The following is a 13031-nucleotide window of genomic DNA, read 5'->3' on the forward strand; positions in this document are numbered from 1 at the left end:
CCATCTCCACCTACATCCAGGCCCTCAGTGGAACAGGTATTACAGATGCTTAGTTTTGCTGTTTGGCAGGAAGAAGATGCACCCAGGACGGTAGCTGAAACGTCCCTGGATTCTTTCTGAACATGGAAAGCTTGATTGGGTCAAAGCAATCAGAAACCAAGACTGTGTGACTCTTTGGGTAGCCTTGTTTGATCATTCATGCACATTTTGTGCAATTGGAACTGCACTGTGGGTGAAAATCAAAGTTAGGGGCAAAATTAACCACATTCATACCAACATTTTTTCACTGAATGAGCAAATATTGTCCTTTGGAAGTACTGACTCTCTGCAACCACAGCCCCTTCTGGCTGGATGAGGTGTAGCTGCTCTTTCCTCGGTAGCACCCTCTGCCAACTGTTGTTTGGACACGTGGTAGTCTCTCTTCTCACTACTTATCTCTCAGGCCAGATCTTGTTTTCTTTCCACCTCTTTCAGGATCATAGAAAGTCCAACACAAACAAAAGTCCAACTTCCATAGATCAGATTTTCTGTCCCTGACTCTGGGCCCCATAGTCCTTGCACACTTATGTCACAAAGGCTTGAAAGCCTTATCCCCCTTTCATCATGGAGGGGAGAAAGAGGGTGTTCACACCATCTTCCTCAGTGGCTGGAAGAGGAACCCAGGCCCTCCCTCTCCTCTGGGTTCCAGCTAATGGACTCTGTAGTGAGCAGACAAGGTCGGTCTATTCAGACCCACCCCTACCTTCTGCCTCAACCTGTCAGCAGGGCTTTTCCCACAGTCCCTTCCTGGCCCCACTCCATAACTATATTCTGCTCAGGATGTCCGAAGTTTCAGACTTCACCCCCTTCCTTCAGGGCTGTAACTCACAGGATTCTTCCCCAGTGTTATGCAACAAATCCCAAACCTAAAATACAAACTTTAGCCACTTCTGCCCTTTCCAGACATAAACATTAGTCCTTCTGGGATCTTCTCAGATACTCTTCTCTTTACTTCTGTTAGGCAGTTCTCAGAGAGCAGGAATTTCCTCTCTCCTGGGTCTCTCCCTGACTGAGTAGTCTCAGATCTTTTAAGGAAACCTGAATCCTTTCCAGGTGGTCCTGCCACTCAACCTACTTAACACAACTTCCAGGTGCCAACAGATAGGTTAATTGAGTTTTGAAGGTCTGGATAACCCTCTTAATACCAGTGCCCTCACAGAACTGAAAATATATACAGTATGCCTTGTATGAATTCTATTTGAAGCACATTCTTTTCACATAAAGATGTGCTATACACTAAGAGATAATAAAGGTAATATAAAAACAAATACTAATCTGTTAGTAGTACAATTGTATTATTTAGTGCAATTTGTGGTTTACTATAATTGAAATAGCAAATACTTAGGGGAAGAATTTTCTCTAAGAAAGCAGAGGCAGATGGTACCAACAAGTAATTCTCAACAAATTAATGTTGGAATACTTTGAATATAGAGCTATTCTGTCATTTTCTGCAAGGTCTGATTAGATAATGGAGACTCATTATTTGCACACAATATGGACTCTAAATACTGATATAATCTGACATACACAAATTATAGTCAACATTTTTGCCATGTTTGTGCATATACATTGGACACAGTAATAAAATGTATATTTCTGCAAACTTGTTTGACATTTCAAACTTTCTCTATGGTATAAAGAACACAAGAATTGTCATGCAAAAACAGACCATGCTCCACATAGGCCAATATCCTGCTTCAGATGGACTCTACTGCACACATCCTTTGGGACTAACTCCTTGTTCTGCATGACAGAAGGGAGAATGTGATGCTGGGATAGGGCTGCTGGCTGGCTGGCTGCAATGTGGAATATCCTGTACAATGTGGGAGCAGCTCTAAGAAAGCAGATTAGATGCACGGCATTAAGGGATGCCTCAGACACAATAGGGACATCACCAAAGAGGGAGTGAAAGAAGTTACGGAAGAAGAAGAAAGAAGAGAGTCAGAAAAACAGATAAAAGAATTTAAATGACAAAAATGTTTGATACATTGCAGAATTTTGCTGTCTTATCCAGGCTGGATATCTGCAAACATCTGATGTTTGTCTGTTGTTAATAAGTCCATCCAGCTACCATACTCTAAGACCACAAAATGGCCTGCATGTGCTACAGTATGAGAGTGGGGAGAATTGCTATCAGTAGTTCTAACCCTTGCTAATTAGTGTATTAAGTTCACAGTGAATAAACAAACTGTATCATTTCCAACTATTTATCTCAGGTATTTCCAATGCAGGCTTATCTCTGGGATGATCTAATTGGGACTGGAACCAGTTGCATAGTTTTATAACGTTGGTATAAAAGCAGACAAAGTGATATCAAATATGTGTGTACAGTGCACATTATACATCATATTTCAGACTTCTTTGTTTGTTTCACTTATTCCAGATAAACTTATAATTAACTGTTATTTCTATGTGTAATTGCAAGGGCTTCATAAAACTAACAATTTAAAATTCAGAAAGATCCCTTTTTATCTTATTCCTGTCAATTAACTACATTAAGCAGGACAAAAACTGTGAGACATCACAGAGTATGGAATGAAAATGAAGGAAGTTTTTAGTTACATACGAATTGCCAGACATTGCTGTCTGCTTCTTTTCCTTTCGCTTTAATGCAGCATTGCTTTGTTCAAACAAAACTGTTGATAAATCATAATCCATATTTAATAGTACTATAAAATATTCATACAGCCTTATGTGGCTGCTATCATCAATGAAATGCCAAAATAATCTTATTTCTATTTCTTTAATACTTCTGTAGACTCACATAGAAGTGACACTTTTTAAAAAATCCATTAAAAATGGAATGATAAAAAGTGCAGCAACATATTTCCAAACAAAGCAAAACCAAAGAAGAAAACTTTGAATTAAATGCAACAGAATGTTACAAGAAATGCTGAAATAATTAAATGACATAATTTACTATTGCTATGTTGCCCCATAGCTGTGCATGGCACTTTACAGACCTGTGACATCATTCTACTACCGCTGACTTCACTGAGCCAGTATCAAGCCCAGCATTTACACAAGAGTAGTCTCATTGAACTCTCTTCCGGACCCTTCCTGTTCAAGAGACATGTGTCCCCTTGCCTTATCTGGTCAAGCTGTGAGACACTATCGGCCTGACCCAAAATTCATTGAAGTATTTCCATTCACTGAAATGGGTTTGGAATTGGGACCTATGGGCGCAATCACACCTATGATTACTCACAAGACTTCAATGAGACTACTTGCATAATTAAGGGTTAACGGGATTGGGCTTATTACACACTGAGTCTCTATATCATAGGGGCAAATGACGTATTAATGAAATCACACTTTTGGACATATTATATACACACCTCAGGCCAGGTTCTGTACTGGAAAAAAATGGGGAAGATATGCATGTATACAAAGGTAAGATGCACGTCTGAACTAGTGGCAGCCTTCTCATTACTTGTGCCTCGTGCACACTGGTACTGTTGCAAGTGTGCAAGAATATCTTAATATTCACTGACATGACCACTGCTGACATGAGAATTTCACCCAAATTTGGGCATAAGAAGTTCTACCTAGGCAGCAAAGTAAGCAATTAGATGAAAAAAAAACCTTCCCTCTCCCCTCACCCATACATAAGAGAGATGTGGTGCTTGAGGCATTACCAAAGAGCTTAAATGGTAAAGGAACTTAATATTACATATACAAGTGTTGAAATTTTGGGCCTGATCCAGTTCCTGCAGAAGCCAGTAGAAAACTCCCAGTGATTTTTTATGGAAAAGTTGGATCAGGTACTTTGAGAAGACTGATAAAGGGGGACAGTTTTAACAAAAGAGTATCCCTTCAGAAACCATATCTGATACCGAAGCACAAAACAATTAGATTAGAATTTAATCAAGACCTTTACAAGCAGGGTAAAAAAAATTTGAACAAAATTTCATGGTCTGATGAAACAAATTAACATGTTGTATTATACGGAGGAGTTAAAAATAAGCCTAATGGCATGATGGAAGTAATGTCATGGAGTGGACTGTAACTCTTCTAAAGGTGTAATCAAACTGAATTTCACTGATGACACGACAGAGAGTGCAAGTGCAATAAATGAAGGGATGTCAACATCAAAACCAATCCCACTGGGAAGGGAAGTTGGAAGGGAATTGATTTTTCAATATCGCAATGACTCAAAACACACATCAAAACATGGACAAAACATATTGAAGAATTGAAAGCTCCAGTGCTCAGTGTCATCAGAAGCACCTGATTTGAATCAAATTGAAGGAATCAAAGTGATTTGAAGAAAATCTAGCTGAGAAAACCTAGAGTAACAAAGAACAATGAAAGTACTACATTGTATGGGCATTAGTAAAGAGCTACTTCCAGCAGTGGAACACCAAAGATACAAACACCAGAGTTACAAACTGAGTAGTCAACTACACACCTCATTTGGTACTGGAAGTATGCAATCAGGCAGCAGCATAGCTAAAACAGAAAAAAAATGCAGTACAGTACTGTGTTAAGAGTAAACTATTTAAAAAAGGGGGATTTTTTTTTTTAAGTTTTGACAAGGTAAGAAAACTCTTTTATGTGTTTGTTTCTTTTAAATTAAGGTGGTTAAAAGCAGGATTTTTCTTCCACATGGCTAACTACAGTTTCAAAGTTGTACTAAGTCAATGTTCAGTTGTAAATATTGGAAAGAACAATCGTAATGTTTTGTTCAGAGTTATGAACATTCCAGAATTATGAACAACTTCCATCCCCCAGGTGTTTGTAACTCTGAGGCTCTACTGTATTAATAAGAAATATATAGACTAGTGGTTTTCAATCTTTTTTTCATTTGCGGACCCCTAAAAAATTTCAAATGGAGGTGCGTACCCCTTTGGAAATCTAAGACATAGTCTGCAGACCTCAGGAGTCTATGGACCACACATTGAAAACCACTGATATAGACAGTGTCGCAAAGAGATTTCAGTGTGATAGAAATAAATGCAGCACACCAAATATTGAATAAAATGTCTGGGGAAAGAACCCACACACACACATTGTAAAGGTGTGTATGTGTGCATGCACAACATATAAGTATACACTTTTGCAATAGGTATCCATTGAGTGGTTAAATCTATGGATTCTTTGAAACTTTATATAATATCTTCATTTAAAGATACTTATTGCAAAAGTGTGTACCTGTATTTTGTGCATGCATACACACATCTTTACAATAGGTATCTTTAAATGGTAGACTTGGGTGATATATGGTTTCTTTGATACTTTATTTTAAATAAAAAATGTTGGTGTCCAGGTATATAGAAAAGAGAGAACAATTCCTGGCAACAGTAAAGTGTAGCAGTAATGTATCATTTGCAGATCATTTTCTATAAACTTTTGCATTACTTATAACATACAATAGAGGATTTTTATTAATTATATTTCTCAGCCGAGTTAGGTGAATTGTGAAGATGGAATCTGAAAATATCAAGAATAGTATAGAAGCTGGATGTTGTAAAGAAAAGCAATAAAAACAAATTGATTACCCCAGGTGTAGTCTCTTTTTATTATGTTACTGATTATGATTATTAAATCTGGTGGTTTTGTTTGGTTCTGTTTCATCTGGGAATGCAGCCAACCTATGGCTATCTTCCTATGGGCAGGAAAACAACAAAACTTTACACATGTTAATAAAGGATGAAGGAAAAGACCCTAAGAACATACATATTTTTTTCAAAAAATAGAGCATTCTGCATTACTACTCACACACAGAACATTAAGCTATGTGAGGAAGCATATTGAGTAGGCTAAAGGCCAGAAGTGGGGCTAGCCAGAAAAAAAGAATTCCATTTCACAAAAAAAACTGAGGTTTCGGCATCTGGACAAAATACAGACTCTTTCAACAATTTTCATGAAAAATGAGGGAATGAGCCAGCCTCAAATCCACCCCAGAATAGCCAATAGCCCAGGAGTCAGGAGACTTGCCTGGGATGTGGGAGACCCAATGTGAAAAAACTCAGTTTCAATGAACTTGCATTTTTTGACACACACACACACAAAAAAGGTTCTGTCAAAAAATTCCTGACTAGCTCTAGGCAGAATTTACATCTTAATGAATCCAAATCCCATGATTTTCACCCTTTGGAGTGTGTGAGGGGAGGGAGAGAGAGATTGAGCGTGGAGTGCTGTAGTCAAAATGAGATCATGAACAGAATCCACACTCCAATGAGTTTATGTTTGGCACAGTTTAAGAGGAGAAAGTGGCTCTAGGCCACCTTTCTTCTCCTTTGATTCTGGAGCCACTATGGGACAAAACTGCTGTCACCATAACTGAGAACACCCTGGAGTTATGCCTAAAGTATGCAAGCTGGAGTGACTCCATAGGAATGGCTCTTCTAGTGATATCCGCTTCCTGGTCCAACATACCATGCCCAGTGTGGTGGGAAGAAGAGAAGTGAATGAACCATATGCAGAAAATAAGGGACTTTTGTTCCAAGAAAATAAGTCACAAAACTGAATACCTAAATCAAGCATAAGATAAAATTGAAAGGAAATATGAGTATGAGTCTATGTTGTACCAAGTAACTGCATGATGTTGTTATTGTTATCCTGACCTTCCTCTCTACATTTTTGTCTTTTTGTGGTGTTCGCATGCTACAAGTCTTTCAAGCAGGGTTCATTTTTTACTGCATTCTGTAAAACACCCAGGAAATGTTTGGATATTCAAAAATAAATACTAATAATGATGAGGTATAAAGCAGCTTTCAGTCACTTAGACACCTCTAATTTTAATCCAGTATGTCTAAGAGGCCTACTGCCAGAGCAGAGAGGCAAATAAATAGCGAATGTCTTCTGCCATTAATCCAAGCTAGCTCAGCTCAAAATGTACCATGAAAACCTGCCTCAAAAATTTTCACAGACATCAAGATGGTGCCAAAATAAATAAATAAATAAATACAAATAAAGGTCACGTCCCACTTTGATAAAACTGTGTGGATGCTAAAGGATTTCTAATGAAACACTGCGTGTTAGTGGAGGCTGCATGAAACATAAATGGGGAATAACATAAAAGTTGATTTCAAGCACTTTTCACTCTGAAGTCAGATTTCACACAGCTCTGACTGTAAACACCAAGGATTAGCTTCTGGCATCCTTACTCCCATGGAGTATAGCTTTATTTCATAAGCTATTTAACTGACTTCCCTGGGACTACTGCTGGAGTAATTGTATCAGAATCTGCATCCAGTAATGTGCATAGCAATAGACCTATTATATAGATCATGTCACTCTTACATTAAATAGTAACTTCCCCTGCAAACAGCCTCACTGAAATCAAGGCAGCCACATATGGAGTAAGGTACAAAGTATAAGACCTTTCCCCTTGGAAATGGGCCTGAGCCACAGAGCTTAGATTTGGATCCAACCTTTGCCAAAGATTGGGGGATGCTCAGCTCTGGGGTCTTACTTGGGACGTATCTGTCTATCCATCCAACCCATGGTTTTCTATATTGCTCAGCAGTAACCCGAGCTAGATAAAGCTTTCGATACACCCCCATTCAGGCTCAGTAATATCTTACTTAGGGACTGTGTCATGGGATTCACTCACTGCTATGGCACCTCCTCCTGGCTGCTCTGGGGATTAGCTCCTTCCAGATCCATTGCCCCCTTCCATAACTCATTCACTTTCACTGCAGTCCCTCTCATTCTCTCTGGGACTCAGCCCACTGCCTCTTTGTGACTTGGCCTTCAGGCTAGGTCACTATACAGGTTTCCCCTTCCAAGATATTAAAGTCTCTTTGGACCAACTTTCCAGACCATCCTCTAATCTAAGACTATGCCACTTTTGCAGTGCTGAGTTAGGAGTCCCAGGCCTCCCCACTACTCCAGGTTCCAGCACAGGGACCCTCTAATTCAGCAGTCTTGGTCTGCTCACTCCCAGACCCCACTGCCGCTGCCTTGTGCTCCTTCCCGCTTCCCTTCTCCCTCAGTTTTGGCCCACCCGTGGGGTCCAACTCACGCTTCCTACTCCCAGGGAATGACTGCAGCCTCCTTCCCCTGCTGCCCCTTCTCTTCTCAGCTTCCTAGCTTTGTACCAATCCAGCCTACACTTACTCAGCTGAGCTTCCTTTTCCATTAGGGCTTGTCTAATCGAACTAGTTCTCTCCCATGTGAGGCCTACTAGGTTAATTAGCCCCTTCCAAACTACCTTGAACATTACAGGGAGATGGTATGAACACACCATCGCAGGCTGGTCAGAAAATGGGAATGATTTTCCACTGAAAATTTAGAACAAAATGAAAACACTTAATTATGTCATATATTTTACAGAGCTTTTCTGAGGAAAAAAATTGAAGCAAAATATTTGCATTTTGAACTGAGTGGAATGGAAATAAAATATCTTTGTTGTCTGGCATTGTTCTCCCTTCCCTGACTTCTCTTCTCTCTTTTCTCTCCTTTTCTATCCTTTTTCCCCCATTGGAAAGGGGGGAATGACAGGTGCATCTGTACAGTCTAGGATAGATTGGGCTTGCCCTCCCTCAAAACCTGGAAAGCACAGATCCCTGGTGTGCAGACAGTTGGACACTTTCCTGCTTGGGTTTCTGGTATCTTTCTACCATTCTGCAACAGAGCTTCTTCAGTCTCCATAACATTCAAGATGAGAAGGGACCATTAGATCAGTGTTGCCTAAACACGGACACACAAGTGAGCTGCAGACAGTCCTAGATTAGTCACCACATCCAGGGCTGGGTTCACCCATCACTGGGCCCTGGCCTAAGCAAACATACACTTCTTCCCACCCAGTATGAAGAGGAAGCCCTGAGGGGAAGGGGGATTGGAGAGCAAACCCACTCACACTGACCCCAAATCCCAGGGGTCTGGGCCCAGCTCCTTGGTGTGGCCATTACGACCTGGCCGTGGGGTCACAGAACCACTCAAGTTTGGCCCAACTTCATCCCACTCCCTTGAGGCTTCCCTTCCACACAAGGATGGAACTAGGGTTGCAGTGCCAGGATGGAGAGTGCAAAATGCAGTTGGTGGGTCACCTTAGTAAAAAAGTTTGGGAACCACTACATTCGATTATCTAATCTGACCTCATATCACAGGTCATTCAATTTCACCCATCCCAACAACTTGGGTTAGTCTAAAGTTTTTCAGTCCCTAGGAGGCTTAACAATTGTGTGCCACAGGCTGAGGACAGGAGAGACTGAGGAGCCACCAATGCCTTAGGCCCTTATGATGGCAGGGTATTGATTAGGTGGAATATGCTAGTGGGCAATGCACATTTGGCCAGTTGTGTACTGAGGAGAAAAATCCTCTGGAGGTCAGGCCAACCAAAGCCACTGGGCCTTGGGGGTAGACAGACAGGATCCTGTCCACAGTATAGCCACATTAAGTTATAGCATGTATTTCCCCTACATCAACTATAAAAGAACTGAAATATTTCTAAAAGGAACACAAAGGAAAATGAGCCTTATATTTTCCCAAACTCTGTGTCACTAAATACAGAAGTAGTCAGAGGAATGCGGTATCTGCTACTGCGCTCTAATGGAGTTATTGGCAGCCTTTTAAACATGCAACCAGATCCCATCTACTAGCGAGATAAAGGGATTTAAAGTATGATGCAAAATCCTTATTCATAGACAACTGAACCTGACTGTTTTATAGAGCCGGCTTTGCTCCTTCCATATAACATGAAAATTCAGTCTGGTTATGGGTAAATAATGCTTCAGTTTAATGTTACAAAAAATTAACCTATATCATTATTGTTGTACACATACTATAAATCCTTAACCATGGAGGAACAAAGTCTCATGGCAGTGCTCAGTCCTGTTAGCTGAGTTGGGAATGGGCAAATGTGTGAGCAGGAAGAAGACTCCTTCCCTACAAAGCTGAAGTAGTCATTTGTGTCTCTTCACTATGTGGAGCAGACAAAAGAATATATACTGTGGCTGGAGCCTCAGGCTCCACCCCCATATGCCACCAATTTCTCTGCCCTTTGCAAGGTGTCAGGCAGGAGTCCCCTGCACTGCCCTTTCATGTAGCTAATCCACCTCTAGTTCCATTACCAGGGAACCTTCCACTGCTGAGGAGCTGCCACAGGTTGTACAAGATTGATGTGTGGTATATTTTGAAGTCCTACCAATCACTGATGAGAATTATAACTTCACATTCTGCTAAAGTGACACATGCTACTTACTACTTATCTTTCAGATAACTTTGTATATATTTTAAAGTTATTTTTCTTCAATGCTAACAATAAGAAATGGCCACTGAATATTATATTTTGTGCAGCTGAGCTGTTTATAATCCTTCTGCTACCGGGGCAAAACCTTTGCATGAGATGCTAAATCAGTAATTGTCTTTTAACAGAGAAAGAAAGATTAAATATGTTTCTCAAATACATTGTAAATATAATTACAGTAATTAATTATAATTCTCTTTGCCAGTTGTCTCTGCCTGTGAGTAAATTGATTCACAACTTTCAGTTCGCACACACTGCGTTTACACTTGTTACATCTAAATGCAAAAGTTTGCTACACCTATGAAAGAAGCTTTGTTCTTAATCTTCATGGAAATGATGAGGGTTAACAAATAGAGCTGACTGGAGAATGACAATTCCATTTTACAACAATTTGCAAGATTTCAAAATTTTGTTTCCATTGCACACGGAACAAACACAAAACCTTCTGAACATTTTTTGCAAAATGAAACTGCATTGAGACATCCATTTTGGATCAAAAAAGTCAGGCTTTCGATCTGAGGGTCTCTCTCTCTGGAAGCAACCGGATTGTGTCTGCCCTGAACCTCAGAAACCACCCCACTGAAAACTTCAGTGAAATATTCTGGCTTCTACAGAACAGCATATTAAAAAGGTAAAAAATGTTCAGACCATTTCTACTAATAACCCCTTTAAAGAAATACTTAGGAAAAAAATATGTGTCAGAAACTATGATGGGGATGGACATGACTAGTGGTTGGAACTGTGGCAGCCAGGCCTAGTGGTTGGAGCCAGCAGTCAGGGCCAGAAGCAGGAATCCAGAGAGGGATTGGAGCAAAAGCTGGAACAGGACTAGGAACAGGGCGGGAGCAAGATCAAGGCTGGAACAGGCAAAGTCTTGGGGAGATCCATAGTCAGGAGAGAGTTTCGAGGCCTGGAGTGATGTTGAGCAGACTGAGCTGCTGTTCCTCCCGTGGAGCATATATACCTGCCCTGAGAATTACCAGACCCAGTTCCTGGCTTGTGGAGCCTAGCACAGGAGTGACTCGTTGCCTTAGATATATTGTAAGTATATCTCTATTTAAATTGTGTGTGGAGTGCACAGAATCAAACCCTCTCTGTGAAGTGAATAAATTAGATTGGTAAATACATATATATGAAAAGGTTATTTGTCTGTCCATAGTTAAGTGCCTCTATCCCCATATCTTTGGCTTGGAAAATGGTTTGGCTTACATATTTTCAAATTTCCTCCAATGGCAAAGATTAAGGATAATTAATAAAATCATTCATGCATTCCAGGTCATTAAAAATATACCCAGATTTCATATTTTGATTTTTCTCTATATTTTATCACCCTCTAGCTTTAAAATACAAATATAAAACAAAACAAAACCCAACCTCACAAGCACCAGACCTTTTACTGCTCCTTCAAACTTTCAAAACGGCAAAATATCCTAGCAAACTTACGTTCTTACTGTATTTTCAGAAAATAGGCTGCTATTCGTTATAGTTATTTATCACATTTGCCAGAGTCAGGCCAGTCCTGCTTCAATTAATATTAACGGGAATTTTTTTTTGCCATTGACTTTAGTGGAAGCAGAACAGGACAGATTCTGCTCTTAGTGCACCCATGTCAATCTCCAATATCTCTACTGACATCTATGTTAATAGTCCAGGCTGGCATGGATATGAATTTGGCCCTAAAGGCAAGCATTTGTGAACATGTTGTCCTCTGTTGGATAATTATAGCTTAGAAAGAATGTAATTATTCTTGTTTAACTGATATTTAGCATTAGTTTTCTTTTAGCTCAGTTGGTAGAGGCCTGTATTTTTGGACCAGATTATTTTTCATTTTTGCAAGTGTATGAGATTTATTATGACAAGTTGGTTGGTTGGTGAAAGATAAAACAGATAAGAGAGATTCACGCAACAGGAAATTTCTAGGACAAAAACAGTAAAATGATTTTAAAAGTTACCTGTATTTGAAAGCTAAATATAATTCTGTCTTGTGGAAGCTAATTTAGAACCTGTAAAGACAATGAAAAATGTATTCAAATTCTTTCAACAAAATCACAACACAGATACTGCTGTCATGTTCTTCTTGTAGACAGATTCTTTTCCCAATAATTTCAAAGTTATCACAGGAGAATGGATGTTGGTTTCAAGCCATTTTTAGCGTGGCCAGTACTGTTTACCCTTTAAATTAAATCTAATGATCCCATTTATTTAAAAAAGTTTAAAATGGTGGCTTCATACACCTTCATTGATGGGAAAAAACAGTGTTACAAAAACCTGAGAAATTCCAAAACCCAAGCAGATTTGCTCCTCTTCCCAAGGAGCCATTCTAGAAGCTTGAGATCAGCCAGACACAGTGGCTCCAAGGCCGCTCAAACTTTTCCATTCCAGACCTCATACATAGGGGAAGATGAGGGGGGGACAGCTGGAGGAATGAACAGCTCTTCACCACCAGAGGATTTCCTCCATTGTGCAGATCTGATCGGTGAGTGGCCACTTGGAACTACTAGTGACATAAAGTGGGCCACAGCAGACCTGTGAATCTGGACCACATTTCCTTGCTTTTAAGTAACTAGGATTTGAAATTTATGCATCAGATAAGAAAACTTAGCAACCATAACTGTTTTTGAAATAAAGATTTTTTTTTTAAAGAAATCTGTCTATGCACCTATGACTCAACAAATCAAGCACTGCCAGTGAAGTTTTACCTCCCTTGATTTAATTACTTCACTTGTAGGGTTTGATTTAATAAAGTCCACTACAGTTTACATTCACATTTTTAATCATTTTATTGAGTGTGTAT

The sequence above is a fragment of the Mauremys mutica genome, chromosome 10 (genome assembly GCF_020497125.1).
Source record: "Mauremys mutica isolate MM-2020 ecotype Southern chromosome 10, ASM2049712v1, whole genome shotgun sequence".
NCBI lineage: Eukaryota > Metazoa > Chordata > Testudines > Geoemydidae > Mauremys > Mauremys mutica.